Genomic DNA, 17,618 nt, shown 5'->3' with positions numbered 1-17,618 from the left:
GTAAAGCAGAAAATAGGGAAAAAAAGCAATTCTCCGACCCCTCATGCACTAATCCCAGGATACAGCCATCACCCAGCATGAATTAAACCTGCCGTGTAGGGCATGCCTTGTATGTGCCAGAGCCTTCTCTTTGTTGTTTTGAAGCAAGATGACCCACACGACAGCCACTAGTTCTTAGTGCCCAGCATTCAGGATCTGGCTACATTTTTTAATGTCTATTTTGCCTGTGGACTCCTGTTATCTTCCTATCAAGCTAAATATGAGTGACGTCCACATCACGGGTACTCAAACACACGTATGGGATGGATTAAAAGTTAAGGTGCACTACGACATAAGTTATATTAATTTTCCTAATTAGGGTCATTAAAATAACAATAAGATACCGGTACTGTGTCTGGCCAAAATCCAGAACATTAACAACACCAAATGTTGGAGAAGACAGAGAACCAGAACTCTCACCCGTTGCCGGTGGGAATGCAAAATAGTGCAGCCACTTTGGAAGACAATTTGGCCGTTTCTAACAAAGCCTACAAAGCTAAACCATACAACCCAGCAGTTGTGCTCCTTGCCATTTACCCAAAGGAATTGAAAACGTATGTCCATTTGTGAGGTGGATGGAGCTAGAAGGTATTATGCTAAGCGAAATGAGTCAGTCAGAGAAAGACACATACCGCATGATTTCATTCATATGGGGAATTTAAGAAACAAAACCGGTGAACATATGGGGGGGGAGTAAAAGAGAGAGAGAGAGGGAAACAAACCGTAAGAGACTTTTAAAGATAGAGAACAAACAGGGTTGACGGAGGGAGGGGGATGGGAGATGGGCTAGATGGGTGATGGGAATTAAGGAGGGCACTTGTGACGAGCCCTGGGTGTTGTCTGTAAGGGATGATCTGAATTCTACTCCTGCAACCAATATTGCACTGTATGTTAGCTAGCTAGAATTTAAATAAAAATTTGAAAAGAAAGAAAGAAAGAAAACGTATGTTCATTCAAAAACCTGCACACAGATGTCTGCAGCAGCTTTACTCATAGTTGCTGAAACTTGGAAGCAACCAAGATGTCCTTGAGTAGATGAATAAATGAATAAGCTGTGGTATGTCTAGGCAATAAATATTATCCAGGGCTGAAAAGAAGAGAGCTGTAAAGTCATGAAAAGGTAGGCAGAGGCCTTAAATGCAAATTACTAAGTGAAAGAAGCCAGTCTGAAAAGGCTGGATGTGGGATGATTTTAACCATATGACATTCTAGAAAAGGCAGCACTGTGGAGACAGTAAAAAGATGGGTGGTTGTCAGGGCTGGGGTGGGGGGGAGGGTAGGAGGATGATTTTTTAATGGTTTTCAATAAGGTAGCCTTTGGAATACCCTTGGGACTTAACACAACAGGCTACTTGTAAAGTCTTTTAAGTAGCTTGTCCCTGCTGCCTGCCCACCCATTGTCTTCATGTCCTAGAGCCAAATTCTTCTGTCTGCACTTGGGTGTGGACTGCTTCCATAAGAACCAGCTAATTCAAGAGTTCTATTCCCAGACAGAGTCAACTTTCTCATTTATGGCCAGGGACATCTTGGTTGCTTCCAGATTTTGGCAACTGGTGCACCATAGGATAAAAAGTGGGATGTGGGCAGATGTCTTGGAATCTAGAAGTTGCAACAGCGGGAGACAAAGGGGTCATCAGAGATCAAAGGGGACCATTTATCAGGGTTACTCTTGTCATAGACTGTTTCTTCAGGGCATTTACATCACCCCCTGAAGTCACTGTGACCAAGAGCTTCTTTTTGTCTCTGTCTGCTCCCGATGGGATGTACGCTTCATGAGATGGGAGCCTCTGCCTGTCTCGTTCACAGTTCTATCTCCAGTGCCTAAAATCACTCCTGGCATGTGTTTGGTGCTGAACAGTTATCTGTGGAACACATGATCAAAGCAAAGAGAAGGATGGGGATAGTTTTCGGCTTTGTACCAGTCCGGGTGCTTAGGAGTCCTTCATTTTGGGAACCCGTCTGGAAATTATCTAAGAAAGCTTTTCCCTGACAAACGAGAGGATCATTGAGAAAGGAGCAGCCATCTGGGGTTCGGTGGAATAAATGCTCCGAAAATGTAGTTACGGCCTGATGTCAGTGGAGCCTGACTTCAAGTGTCTCCGGTCATTCTTCAGGCTTTCGCTAACATTCCTCTCCACGTCATTCGGCCCACCACCCCACTCAAAAATCACACTCCTATTTTCAGGATTTTGTTATGACGTCATCCCTCTTCCAAGTACCGATGTCTACATTGGTTACCAATTGCTGAGTAAAAACATCACCTCAGAGTTTAGTGGCTTAAAACAATCATGGTATAATGGGAAATATGTATCTGGTCTTTGTCCCCAGTCCCTGACAGATAGCTCTTAAAACTCTTGGAATGGGGGCGCCTGGGTGGCGCAGTCGGTTAAGCGTCCGACTTCAGCCAGGTCACGATCTCGCGGTCCGTGAGTTCGAGCCCCGCGTCGGGCTCTGGGCTGATGGCTCAGAGCCCGGAGCCTGTTTCCGATTCTGTGTCTCCCTCTCTCTCTGCCCCTCCCCCGTTCATGCTCTGTCTCTCTCTGTCCCAAAAATAAATTAAAAAAATCGTTGAAAAAAAAATTTTTTAAACTCTTGGAATGTACTGAGTGATAAGGGTCTTTATATGCTAATGAGATAAGGGGTGGCCCGGGGAACCCCTAGATAGCTTCAGGATGGTGGCTGGCCCCAAAAACACCAAGGCATAATTAGCAAGTTGGCTCAGCCCCTCCTATACCCCAGTGCCAACCAGTGGGGGGGAGGAGGGGGAAGGGCTGAAGGTTGAGTTTAATCACCAATGGCCAATGATCTAATCAATCGTGTCTATATAACGAAACCTCCATAAAACCCCCTGAACAATGGGGTTCAGAGCTTCTAGGTTGTTACACACAACAAGGTTGCCGGGCGGGTGACGTCCCCAGGCAGAGGATGAAGGCTCTTCCTACCATCCCCTCCCCTATACATTGACCTGTGGATCTCTTCCACTTGGCTGTTCCTGAGTTGTATCCTTTATAATAAACCAAAAATAACAAGTAAAAGGTGTTCCTGAGTTCTGTGAGCAGTTCGAGCATGTTATGAAGCCTGAGGAGGGGGTTGTGGGAACCCCGATTTATAAGCTGATGGGTCAGAAGTACGAGAGGCCCAGACTTGGGGCTGGCGTCTGAAGTGCGAGCGGTCTTCTGGGACTGAGCTCTTACCCTGGGTGGGTCTGTGCTAACCCCGGGTAGTCAGTGTCAGAATTGAATCCAATCGTTCAACACCCGCCTGGTGTGCAGAGACCGGGAGAACCGGTGTTGGTATGGAAAACCCACACACATTTGGCCTCAGAAGTGTTGTGAGTGAAAACAAGTCAACAATCGACGTTTACTACCGCGTAGTTTCTGTGAGGAAGGACTTAGGGAGCCGCTTACCTGGATGGTTCTGGATGGGAGTCTTTCTGTGAGGTCACAGTCAAGACATCAGCCAGGCAGTGGCCACCAGAAGGCGTGACTGGGCCCGGAAGTCCACCTCCAAAGTTCCACTTCACCGTTGCCAAGTTGGTGCTGGTTGTTGGCAAGAGGCCTTTCTTCCTTGCCACTTGAACCTCTCCAGGGGGCTGCCTGGGACATGATGGCTCCCCTCCCAGCAAGTATCCCCGGAAAGCAAGATGAAAGCTATAATGTGTTTTGTGTCTGGGCCTCATAAGTCACACCGTGTCATTTCCACAATGTCCTGTGGGTTTCCCAGGTCCGCCCTGGTGTTTGTAGCTGGGAACTACACAGAACATGAATAGCAGGAGGCAAGAATCTTTGGCAGCCATCTCGGAGGCTCAAACACAGGGCTCAAATATACTTTTCAAATCAATGAATGAATTACTTAATCAACTCCGCGTTTCTCTAAACCCAGTCCATTTGGATCTGGTATTTAGCACAAGAGCTTAGTTAGGCTTCTGGCAACACAAAACTTTTTATGGGCTTTAGTGTTTTCACCCTGGAGAACCTCAGACAAATGATCTACTTTCATTGTGTCTCGAGTCTGAAAATGGGAGTTGTAAAATCACCATGAAATTAAATAACTTCAGAGCCATGAAGAATGTTCATTATTAAAACTCTCCCACAGGCCTGGCCCCAGGCAAAACTATGAAGCCAGGGAAGCTTGGCTTTTCTAACTTGACTCTGCAAATCTCCATGGCCCTCCCCCCACCACCGTCACCTCACTGTGCAGTATCCAGTTTAGTGGACACAGACGTGCATTTTGCAGGACTCGCTTTCACACACTTTGAGAAAGTTCCAGTTGGAGATGGTAATACTGTGTAAGTGCGTGGTTAAGTAAATTCAGCAAGGTCAGCTTTTTTCCTCTGGCTTTGAAACACATCACCAAATCTTGGGGTGCCTGGGTGGCTCAGTCAGTTGGGCATCCAACCTTTGCTCAGGTCATGATCTCACGGCTCATGAGTTCAAGCCCCCGCATCAGGCTCCGTGCTGACAGCTCAGAGCCTGGAGTCTGCCTCAGATTGTGTGTCTCCCTCTCTCTCCGCCCCTCCCCCACTCACCCTAGGTCTCTCTCTCTCTCCTTGAAAAATAAATAAGCATTAAAAAATTTTTTTTAAATAAAATTGCGATTTAAAGCACAGCCTCCCCACCTATCTTACTCTGCTGTAGGCTTTGTTTCCCAGCACTAGCAAGTATTGAAAGTATTGTAACAAATTATGTTAGTGTTACCCGCTAACATACTACAATGTACTTCCTTACTGTCTTTTATTTGTGTCTTTCTCCCACACCCGCATGCCGGGCCAGAATTTCAGCTCCACAAGGGCAGGAATCTTCATCTGTTTTTGTTTGTTTGTTTGTTTCACTGACGCAGTGCCTGGCCCGTAATCCATACTAAATATCTGGTGAATGAATGAATGAGTGCTGGGGTGCTGGGGTACAAGAGTGAATAGAACAAAGTTCTGTCTTCTGCGTGTTTATCTTTCTCTCTCCCTCTCTCCCCATCCAAGCATACCGTCGCCATTCTCTGGGTTCAGTCCAACAATGATGCAGGTATCCTGTCCTGATCTTCCAGTTTTTTCCTGCAGGGGCCTCCAGCAAGCTATGGCATCTCCTTTCCAGAGCAGCCAAAGTGCCTTTGCTGCAAAACCTAAATCCCCAGGTCACTCCAGATTCCAATTTCACACTTGTTCTTAGGAAAATAAAGTTTGCCTTCCAAATGTAAACATTCCAGAGCCCCAGTCATGCTTCCTAGACTCTCTTCGTGGCAGTACCTCTGGGCTTCGGGCAGAACACCTGCCTGTTTTCACTCTCAAAATGTTCAGAAATGGGTTATAAGGCTACACGCTTTTGTCAGTAAAGATTACCACCCACCCCCTTTCTTTACTATGAAAGAGACAATGCTGGCTACTCCCCAAAAGCCACATTAAGAGGAAGAACATTCCAGTAACAGTTTATTAAAAACACAGGACATGCCAAAGGGAAGCGCACAGAGAATGCCAACTGGAATCAGACAAGGTGGCTGGAGAAGCCAGATGACAGGAACACAATTAACAACAACCAATCGCGAACGTTTAAAGGGTTTCATTAAAGTGCAGGAATGCAGTAACCAGCTTATGTAACATCAACCACCTTTCTCCACAGATAATCACATTAGTGTATGTGCTACTGATGCAGATTAGACCCGAGGAAGTATTTTTCCAAGTACCAAAAAGAAAATGGGGACAAAAGGCATTGTATGTCATGACCAACTGGTTGAAAGACTGGAGAAATAGATATTTAAAAAAAAATAGTTATTCATTTTTGAGAGAGAGAGACAGACATACAGAATCTGAACAAAGCAGGCTCCAGGCTCCGAGCTGCCAGCGCAGAGCCCCACACGGGGCTCGAACCCACGAACTGCGAGATCATGACCTAAGGTCATGTCGGACGCTTAACCAACTGAATCACCCAGGCACCCCCAAAGGCTAAAGAAATAAAGACAGAATGTGAGTGGGGGAAAGTTGCTGAAACCAGCTACTAAGAGCTACCTTGGGGGTAGTGTTTTGGGGGCAAGGAGTGGGGAGAGACGGACTCACAAAAAGGCTTTGTGACTTTTGGCACTTTGCTGAAGAAAGAAAGGCCAGTGGTACCGGTCTGCAGTCAAGACCGAATGACCAAACCTGACCCTCTACAACTAAGCTGTCCCATAAGGCAGCCTCTAGCCACATGCGTTATCTAGAATTAGCTAAAATGAGTTGAAATTAAATAGACTTTAAAACTCAGTTCCTCAGTCACACTATACACACATCAAGGGCTCAATAGCCACATGTGACGTAGAGGCCTGTGCAGATATTTCGTGTTTCCATCATCCCAGAAAGCTCTGTAGGGCAGCACGGCTATAGAGCCTGACAGGTGGAAAAGCAAATACCCATCAATATCTACACCAGCTAGACCTGTTCTTCTCGTACGCTCCTAAAGAGAGGCACTCTCACAATGTCCTAGTTGGCAAAGACCTTGGCAAGCTACATCAACGTTCTTACTCTTCCTGATGCTTTTTTTAAAATCAGATGAGGCCAAGAGAGGTTAGCTTAAGCCATTCGTTGAACATGTATTTTAAAAGGTGCCACAGACATTAAAGTGAATGAAACGCAGTCAAAACCTCAAGGTGTTCACATTTTTTTAATTTAATTTATTTTTTTAATTCACATCCAAGTTAGTTAGCATATAGTGCAACAGTGATTTCAGGAGTAGATTCCTTAATGCCCCTTACCCATTTAGCCCATCTCCCCTCCCACAACCCCTCCAGTAACCCTCTGTTTGTTCTCCGCATTTAAGAGTCTCTTAAGTTTTGTCCCCCTCCCTGTTTTTATATTATTTTTGTTTCTTCAAGGTGTTCACATTTTAGTTAAAATGATAACATGAAAGAAACTAATTATATTAAAAGGTAAATTTTATAATAGAGGTATGCATAGGGCATGGTAGCAGATTGGATTTTCCAAAAATGGTCTGGCAATATTTTTAGTTCCACATGCTTTTCCAGAACCACCCAGGACCTTCCACTCTTCATCAATAGGGGACATCTAGTTCCTCTCTTCTTTAACTTAGATGGGCTCGTGACTGTTCTGACCAATATAATAAAGCAGAAGTGATGTTCAGGGACTTCTAAGACCAGATCATTTAAAGAATACAAGCTTTCTCAATTCCTCTCCTCTCTCTCTCTCTCTCTCTCTCTCTCTCAGTGTGCACCTTTGGAACCCTGAGTCACTTTGTAGAAAGTCCAGCTTCCTTAAAATTGCAATGCTGAATGTAGGGAAGCAACAGAGATATATAGAAAGAGCCTCGGGGCTCCTGCTGTTTTAGCGTTGAGGTGTTCAGCCCTTCCCCTGCAACAACTACCAGCCAAGTGAATAAACAAGTCCTCAGATGATCCCAGCCCAGTCTTCAAGTGTCCAGGTAAGGAGAGAGAAGCTGTTCCTGCTATGCTGTGTTCAAATTCCAGACCCATAGAATCCAGGAGCATAATAAATGGTTGTTCTCACCACTAGGTTTTAAGGTAGATTGTTAAAATTGGAATAGCCACTCTGGGATCATAGAGGGAATTCTCAGCCTTCCTAGGGGAGTCATATAAGATTGTGAAGAGCTGCTAATATTTGAACTCAATCCTGAAGGATGATACATAGGAACAAGGAGGAGATAGATAGTCTACCAGAAACAGAATAGAGTGTGGAAAATACCGAGGCCAGAGAGCAAGGGCTAATCTGGGAACTGTCAGCAGTCAGGTACAATTGGAGTGCAAGTGGGTATGGTAAAGGTAGGAGTTTCATTCATTGGTTTTTACTCATCCAGTCTTATCCTGCTCCGCCTGTGTATCAGTTAGAATTGCTTTTGGCTGCAAATCCCACCTCCAGAAAAATTCGGCTTAAACAATAGGGACTCGTTGTTTCCTTAGTGAGAAAATCAGAGGTGGGCAGTCTCAGAAATGGTTTGCCATCTCCAGCCAGTCTCTTGCCATCCTTCTAATACACTGACTCCAAATGTTGGTTTTTCATCTCGATGCCTCATGGTTGCAAAATGGCTGCAATGGCTCCAAGCATCACAAGCACCACATTCTCTCCTACCACACCCAAAGGCGGGAAGTTACCATAAGTGAGTCACATGGCCACCCCAGCTGGGATGGGAGCAGGAAAGGAGGATGCTGGGAAAGTGAGGATCTGAGACACAGGCAAGGGAAAGGGGGCTTGGGAAAAGTTGGGGGAAGACCACCAGCAGTGCCTACCACAGCTCGGCACAGCAGAGCACTTTAGACATCATGTCCTTTCAGGATGCCAGATGAGGTTGCCAATGGAGGCTGCACCAGGTTATGCAACTCGGAGCCGTAGAAAGTCGTGGAAACACTGCAGCTAACACACTGATTTGGTCAGTAACACGGAAAGCAAAGGACAGAGAAAGGAGGTGAATGAGAGCGTAGTAATTCCTATGCCACATCTTCACAACTGTCACTAATCACACGCACACACACGCATGCGCACACACACACACACATACACATACACATGCAGCCACCTAATTACTGTTTAATTCAATAAAAATACTAGGGCCTATTAGAAAACGCTGATGCTTGTGGGAAATGGGTTGGATAGGACTAGGTCAGAGGCAGGGAAACTAGACTTTCCCCCCAAATCCGCCTTGGTTTCAAAACAGAAATTGGAAGGTAAGTTTGAAAATCCTACTTGGTTACTGTATGATCTGCAGAAACATAAAGACTACCTTCTCCAGAACTCCCTTAAATTTCAGTGTTTTAAATATCCAGAGAAATAGGGTGAAGGGAGAGGGTGAAGGCAGAAGTAAATTTCTTCTGATTCAAAAAAGTTTCCAGTGCATTAAAATGGAACAAAGTAACCTTATAACACAAAGAAGTATCTGCGCCAGAGACAATGCCCAGCCCCTCCCTAGCACAGCGCTCCTCTCTCCCGGGCAGAAGGGGAAAATGCTACCAATTTTTCACTGAACTGTCAAACCCCATTTTCTCTTCTCCAATTCAGTCCTGGGCTTGATAGATAGAAAGTGTTCAAATAAGAAATGGCTCTAAGATATTCCAAAATAATAAAGCCGCATACACAATTGCTCTAAGCGGAAAGGGTCTCTAAGCATTTTTCAATGGATAAAAAATATACATGATTACCCAAAGGCTCTGGGTGTTAATATTCAAAAGGCATATGGAGAGCAAGACTGAACAGGAAGGATAAACTGAACATAAAGGTGAACTGGATTATTCTACCAGGAGAGGTTAACCTTTTTTGAGGAAAAGCGAATCCAACAATTAGGTGCTGCGTTTCTCCCAAATGAGTGTTCAGCCAGGAGATTTGAAGGATCTGTAGGAATGACAGAGGACAATAGGTAAGTGTATGTCTATGGATTTTGCGAGGGGATTGAATATAGCTCGTCGGTGGAGGGTGGAAAGGGGGGTGGAGGAGTCCATCTAAGACACTTAAGGCCCCCTTTGGAATTCTCTTCATCACCGAGTTGCCCCAGCCAGGTGTGACCTTAGATGAAATGAGAAAGCCCCCCGGGTGCAGTGAGGGGGAGGTCTGACACATTTCTCCGTTGCCCAAGTTTCTTGGCGGCTGCCGAAGCCTGATGGAGCCACACTTTGCACCTCCCCTCCCCCGCCACCGACTCTCCAGCCATTGCTTGGAGTCAGTCCATGCCCAGTTGTTGCCCAATCCCGGCAGGAGCATGGTACAGGTGAGACAGTGACGTGTATGGTTGGGAAATAAGAGAAAAGGGGAGAGAGGAGTTACAGAGAAACTATACCCCCTCTTGCTCTTCCACAGTTTGTCTCCCTCTGCCCCTCCCCCCACCACACACACACACACACACACACACACACACACACATTGTGATGACTAATTTTATGTGTCAACTTAGCTAGGCCACACTCTCCAGATGTCTGGCCAAACACTGTTCCAAATAGTTCTGTGAAGGCATTTTTTAGAAGAGATTAACATTTTATTTTATTTATTTATTTTTTTTAACATTTATTCATTTTTGAAAGGCAGAGAGAGACAGAGTGTGAATGGGGGAGGGGCAGAGAGAGAGGGAGACACAGAAACAGAAGCAGGCTCCAGGCTATCAGCACAGAGCCCGATGCAGGGCTCGAACTCACGGACCGTGAGATCATGACCTGAGCCGAAGGCAGCCGCCTAACCAACTGAGCCACCCAGGCACCCCGAGATTAACATTTTAAACCAGAGACTTTGAGTAAAGCAGATTGCCCTCCATAATGCGGGTGGGCCTCGTCCAATCAGTTGAAGGCCTTAATAGAACAAAGAAGAAGAGGGAATTCTGCCAGTAGCCCACCTTTGGACTCAAGCAGCAACCCTTTCCTGGGTCTCCAGCCACCATACAGATTTTGGACTTGCCAACCTCCACTATTGTGTGAATCCATTCCTTAAAAAGCCCTCACTCTGTTGCTGTCATCTGTCATGCTAGGGGAAGCAAGCAGCCATGTTGGAAGTAGCCCTATGGAGATACCCATCGGGGCAAGAAACTGAGACCTCTAGCCAGCCTCCAGAGAAGTTCTGAGACCTGACAATAGGCATGTGAGTTGGCTTAGAAATGGACATTCTGTAGCCTGCCAGCAATGACCCCAAGTGGGCTTAGAAGACCATCTTGCAGTCAGTGCTTCAACAGCCCAGGCCAACAGCTTGACTGCAATCGCATGAGAGATCCTGACCAAGAGGACCTCACATGAGTAACACCGTGACCTGCAGAAACTGTGAAATCATGGATATTTGTTGTGCTAAGCTGTTAATTTTGGAGTAATTTGTTACACAGCCATAGATGACTAATACATTTCTAATGGTAACACAACCACTTGGAAAGCAATTCAGCAATATCTACTAGGCAGAAGCTATGCCTGCCTTCGAACACAAAGTTCTAATTTAGGGTATCATAGTGAACAGTTATTATGCTTTTTAGCCACCAAACACTCTTTGAAAACTGTCCTCCACTGGAGGAATTTCTTACCCTTAGCTCCATGTCCCTTGGGCAAAAGCCTGCCTTCTCTTTCCCAGCCTCCCTTGCTGCTAAAGCTGAGGGATATGACCCAGTCTTCCCCATTCAGATGCACCCAGATGAACCTGTGATTGAGAAAAGAATAGGGTGACACTGATTCTGGCATGGGGGATGATGTGACATGGGCCCTTTGGAGGCAGTAGACGTAGAATTCCTAGTGATGACATCCCAGCCTGGCATCACGGGCAAACAACAGCACCCCTAAAGACAGTGGATATGTTTCCTCACTACAGGCTTCCAAATCTGCTGCTTTGCCCCATCTCAAGCTTCTGTTTGATTCAAAATCCTCTAATAGATCCCTTTTATGCATGCGGAAACCAGCTAGAGCGGAGTCTATATTTTTGCAACCAAGAACACCAAGAAAGTCCAAGGAAGTGTTGGGTTGACCGCCTCAGTTCTTCATTCTCTGATGATCAGAGGCTTCTCTGGTGTCTTGGTCCATCTGGGTTGCTATAACAAAGTGTCACAGACTGGAGGCTGAACTACAAACATTTATTCCTCACAATTCTGGAAGTTGGGAAGTCCAAGATCAAGGTGCCAACAGATTCAATGTCTGGTGAAAGCCCTCTTCCTTCATCAAAAGGCTGCCTTCTTGTTATGTTTTCACGAGAGACAGAGAGAGAGAGAGAGAGAAGGGTGGTCTCTTCCATGTCTTAGAAGGGCACTAATCCCATCATGGGGGCTCTACCCTCATAACCTCACCTCCAAAAGTTCCCACCTCCAAATAACATCACACTGGGGACTAGGGCTTCAACATATGAATTTTGGGGGGACACAAACATTTGGTTCACAACACTAAAGAGTTCTGCACTTTTGCAAACAAAAAGACATGCTAAAATGGTTGCTGCAACCAGAGAATGGAAAAATAAACTGTGGTGTATTTACAAAATGGAATTCTGTACATAGATTAAAATGAATGAAACATGTATGTGTCAACATAGATCTGAAACTGTAACAGTGAGTAAAAAAAAAATAGCAAGTCTCTTGTATCATTTTAAAAAAACACACAACGCAAAACTACTTTTGTTTATGGATACATACGTAACAACCCTAGTCTTAACATATACACATTAAAGATAAATACCAAGTCCAGGGAAATGGCTACTTCTGGGGTGGGGGGAGAGCAGGGGATTAGGAAAGTGTCTCGGGAACTTCAATCTGTTTTTTAGACAGACCTCGTGTTATGTTACTTCACTTTATTGGGCTTTGCAGATACTGTGTGTGCGTGTGTATGTGTGTGTGTGTGTGTGCGCGCGTGTGCGTGTGTGTGTGTGTGTTGTATAAATTGCAGGTTTGTGGCAGCCCTGTGTGGAGCCAGTCTATTGGCCCCATTTTCCCAAGCAGAATTTGCTCACTTAGCGTCACATTTTGACACTCACAATATTTCAAACTTTCTCATTATTATCATATTTGTTATGGTGATCCGTGGTCAGTGATCTCAACTTGCTGAAAGCCCAGGTGATGGTTAGCAGTTTTAGTATAAAAATAAAGGATTTTTTAACGACACAATGGACACAAAGGATTTTTTAGACACAGTGTTATTACACACGTAATAGACTGCAGCATAGCGTAAACGGAAGTTTTGTATGCGCCGGGAAACCCAAAAATTTATTTGACTCACTCATCTTCTTTATTGCGGTGGTGCTTTATTTCTTTTTTCCCCAAATTTATAGATATAGTTGAGATAACATTGTGTAAGGTAAGACGTACAACATGATGCTGATACACGTAGATTGCAAAATGATTGCTACAGTTGGTTGGCTAACACCTCCATCACCTCATGGAATTACCATTTCTGTAGTGAGAATATTTAAGATATACCTTCTTGGGGCACCTGAGTGGCTCGATCGGTTAAGCGGCCAACTCGACTCAGGTCATGATCTCGCAGTCCGTGGGTTCGAGCCCCGCGTCCGGCTCTGTGCTGACAGCCGAGAGCTGGAGCCTGCTTCGGGTTCTGTGTCTCCCTCTCTCTCTGCCCCTCCCCACTCACGCTCTGTCTCTCTCTGTGTCTCAAAAATGAATAAACATTAAAAAAATTTTTTTAAATAAGATATACCTCTTAGCAATTTTCAAGTATATAATACAGTATTGTTAGCTCTAGTCACCATGCTGCACATTAGATCCCCAGAGCTTATTCATCTCATAACTGGAAGTTTTTACCCTGTGACAACAGGTCTCCATTCACTCCACACTTCCCCGCCCCAGCAACCACTGTTCTACTCTTGTTTCTATGATTTTTAGATTTCTACGATTTTTTTAGATTTCATATATGAGGGATATCAGAAAGTATTTCTCTTTTTCTGTCTGACTTCATTCACTTGGCATAACGCCCTCAAGATCCATCCATACTGTTTCAAGCGACTGAATAATATTCATATATATGACATATGTAATATTTTATTACCTATATATATCACATCTTCTTTATCCAATCGTCCACAGACAGACACTTAGGTTGTTTCCATATCTTGGCTATTGTGAATAAGGCTGCAGTTAACACAGGAGTACAGATGTCTCAAGACCCTGATTTCATTTCCTTTGAATCTACACCCAGAAGTGGGATTGATGGATCATAAGTTAGTTCTAATTTTAATTTGGGGGGAACCTCCATACTGTTTTCCATGGTGGCTGTACCAGTTTGCATTCCCACCAACAGCCCACAGGGTTCCCTTTTCCCCACATTCTCACCAACACTTGTTATTTCCTTTGTCTTTTTTTTTTTCTGAGAGAGAGAGAGAGAGAGAGAGAGAGATAGCATGCCCTGGGGAGGGGGAGAGAGAGAGGGAGACACAGAATCTGAAGCAGGCTCCAGGCTCTGGGCTGTCCGCACAGAGCCCAACATGGAGCTTGAACTCATGACCTGTGTTATCATGACCTGAGGCAAAGTTGGACGCTTAACTGACTGAGCCACCCAGGTGCCCCTGTATTCCTTCCTTCCTTCCTTCCTTCCTTCCTTCCTTCCTTCCTTCTTTTCCTCCTTCCTTCCTTCCTTCCTTCCTTCCTTCCTTCCTTCCTTTCCTCCTTCCTTCCTTCCTTCCTTCTTTCTTTCCTTCCCTCCTTCCTTCCTTCCTTCCTTTCCTCCTTCCTTCCTTCCTTCCTTCCTTCTTTTCCTCCTTCCTTCCTTCCTTCCTTCCTTCCTTCCTTTCCTCCTTCCTTCCTTCCTTCCTTCCTTCTTTCTTTCCTTCCCTCCTTCCTTCCTTCCTTCCTTTCCTCCTTCCTTCCTTCCTTCCTTCCTTCCTTCCTTTCTTAATTAGAACCATTATAACAGGTGTGAGGTGGTGATATCTCATAGCTTTAATCTGCATTTCCCTGATGATAAGTGATGTTGAGCATCTATTCATGCACCAGGTGGCCTTGTATGTCTTCTTTGGGAAAATGTCTAGTCAATCCCTCTGCCTGTTTTTAAATTAGATTGTTCGGTCTTCCTGAAACTGAGTTGTAAGAGTTCCTTATACATTTTGCATATTAACCCCTTAGCAGATAGGTGGTTTGTAATCATTTTTTCCCATTTGGTAGGTTGCCTTTTCATTTTGTTGGTTCTTTTGCTGTGCAGAAACTGTCTAGTTTGATACAGTCACATTTCTTTATTTTTGTCTTTGGCTCTTGTGTTTTTGGTGTCATATGCAAAAAAGGGGGAAAAAAAGAAAAAGAAAAAGAAAATCATTGCCAAGACCAATGTCAGGGACCGTTCCCTCTAGGTTTTCTTCTGGGAATTTTACCATTTCAGATCTTGTCTTTAAGTCTGTAATCCATTTTGAGTTAATTTTTGTGAGTCGTATAAAATCAGGGTCCAATTTCATTCTTCTGCAAGTGAGTATCAGTTTTCCCAACACCATTTATTGAGCAACTACACTTTCCCCATTAAGCAGTCTTGGCTCCCTTGTCAAATATTAGCTCACATATATGCAGAGGTTTATTTCTAGAGTCTTGATTCTGTTCCACTGGTCTAGGTGTCCATTTTCATTCTAATACTATACTGTTTGGATTACGATGTGATACAGTTTGACATCAGAAGTGTGATGCCTCCAGCTTTCCATAATCCCCTCCAGTACGTTAAATGTACTGCTATGCACCATACTCTATGTACTGCCTGTATACCTGTCGGTTTCCTTGAGGGCAAGGTTTATGATTTACTCATTATTAAATGCCTAGATACCAGCAGCATGCTGTGCACATGGCAGATAATTGTTAAACAAATGAATTTGGCTCAATCTTTTTTTTTTAAGTTTATTTATTTATTTTGAGAGAGAGAGAGAGAGAGAGAGCATGAGTGGAGGTGGGGCAGAGAGAGAGGGAGAGAGAGAGTCCCAAGCAGGCTCTGCACTGCCAGTGTGGAGCCCGACACAGGGTTCAGTCTCATGAACCGCAAGATCATGACCTGAGCCAAAATCAAGAGTTGGACGCTTAACCGACTGAGCCACCCAGGCGCCCCTGGCTCAGTCTTTTATAGCACCTGAATATTATTTTATATTTGCTTTACAAGGCACTCACCACTCCACCAGACATCTTCTTCCAGATTTAGAGAGTCCTAAATGTCAGAAAAATAAATCTTTCTTAGAATGGACTCACAGCTGCCTTCAGGTAGTTTCCCCCAAGCTGCACTTAATAAGCCCAATGCCTGTTCCATCAATGACTCCTTGAGCATGAGGAGTCACACTCTCCCTTTCCAGACGGGGCCGATCATCTCCCCTTTAGTCTTTAGATAAAGCATCTGGATACTTTCAACACATGTGACGTACGTATTTTCCTAGTGAATGCTGTTTATAGGAAACCAAATAGATTTCAGACCCAAAAGAAGTAAGACATTTCTCAGGGCCAAAAACTCCATGTTATTTTGTCTATATCCACTTCCAGCACTCAATGGATGTTCAAATTAAACTCTTTTGGCTATTCTTTTCCCGTCCTTGTATAAAAATGAAAAGATAAGCATGAGGTTCACAACGTCTTCCCTAATATCACCCTTCCTCATTCTCACCCCCCATCCCTGTGGGAAAGAATTCACTGACCCTTCACGTACTTTCCACAGCACTTTGTACAAGCCTATCTCAAAGTACTGATCAAGATGTATATGATGGTGAAGTTTCTGTCTGTCTATTTCCCCAGGAGACCATGAACCCCTTGAGGAAAGTCTCATTTGTTATTGTATCCCAGCATCCCAGTATCCCCTCATTTGTATTGTATCCCACTGTGCCTGGCACATAGCGGATATTCAACATCTGTTGCGGGTAAGTGCAATAAAATATCTAAAATAAAACTACCTTATTTGAACACAGGATTCCTTTCCCATCTATTTTTAATAAAGGGATAAAGCTGTTTTCCTGGGTCGCGCTGGGGCAAGAAAAGATGACTGTACTTACACATTATACATATTTGGGGGATACTGGAAGGGAGTCCTTGCAGGCTTTTGAGAAAGAAGATACAGGTTTTAGGCTTCCATGTAAGAAATTTGCAGAGCACAGGGTATACCTTGAATTGAGTGTAATAGCATGATTGCTTCCATAAGGGCACTCTGAAGTTCCAAACCAAAGGCCCAGAGAATGCAAATAACCCATGCCCCTTTAGGACAATTTCCATGGAGAGGCAGGTATCTGAGCCAATACGCCTCCCCACCTCCTGCCCGTGGGGTACGAAAGCTTTAGAAGTCAACCCTTAAAATGAAATTTTCTTTCTTTTTTAAAAATTAATCCCCATCATCCCTTTAATCTTCTTTGGGGACCTACTGGATGGGTGGGTTAGAAGTCAATAGCCGTGACAGCATTTTCCCAGGAGGTACGTTCATCAGCTGTTATGAAATCGGAAGTGTGTGTGTTGGGCGTGGGAGTGACAGACACGGCCAGGGTGACTTCCGTTCAAACAGAACCCGAGCTACTGGCATTTTGTTGAGATACCCCCAAGGACAGCCACTCAATCTACAAAAGTGGAGTCCAGAAGAGAGTCCATGGCAACCATCCCTAGGAGATAGGGGGATAGTAAAAGAGAAGGGAGCTAGGAGCAACAGATTGGCTTTTAGCTTGTGGCTATTTCAGGGTTGGCTTTTGAGAGAGCCAAATTTGTGACCCACCCATGGCAAGGGTGCCTTTACGATTTGTGCACAGCCTCTTTGCTGACCCCTTTTACATCTCTACCTTATTCTTTTCAAGTCCTCAAAACTTCATTCGGGAACAAAGTGAGAAAAAAACGGAAACTCTGAACACAACGTTTGTTGACGGGTGGGCTTCTCTCGTAGGATATCAGGCTAGAGATCATCAATTCTTTTCTCTTGAGCTGCTTGGTTTTACCAGACAGGAATCCTCCAATTTTCTGCCGTAGGATAGAGAAGGGTACAAAGCCTCTTTCCCTGTCAGAACCCAGTGGGGAAAGGGAACTTGTTTGCGATTGAAGGTATTCACTGTTCACTTGGTGTCTTCCTGCAATTTCACCTTTCGTTGTCCCTTCACAAGATATTGGTGACAGGGTGGGGTGGTAGAATGAGGTAAGTGTATGTGTTCAACACTCTGTGACTAATGGCAAGTCTTTGCAGTGATGTCTGGGAGAAGTTAGCCTCCTGTAAGTGAT

Source organism: Neofelis nebulosa, chromosome 3 (assembly GCF_028018385.1).
Source record: "Neofelis nebulosa isolate mNeoNeb1 chromosome 3, mNeoNeb1.pri, whole genome shotgun sequence".
Classification (NCBI taxonomy): Eukaryota; Metazoa; Chordata; class Mammalia; order Carnivora; family Felidae; genus Neofelis; species Neofelis nebulosa.
This window is presented reverse-complemented; position numbering follows the sequence as displayed.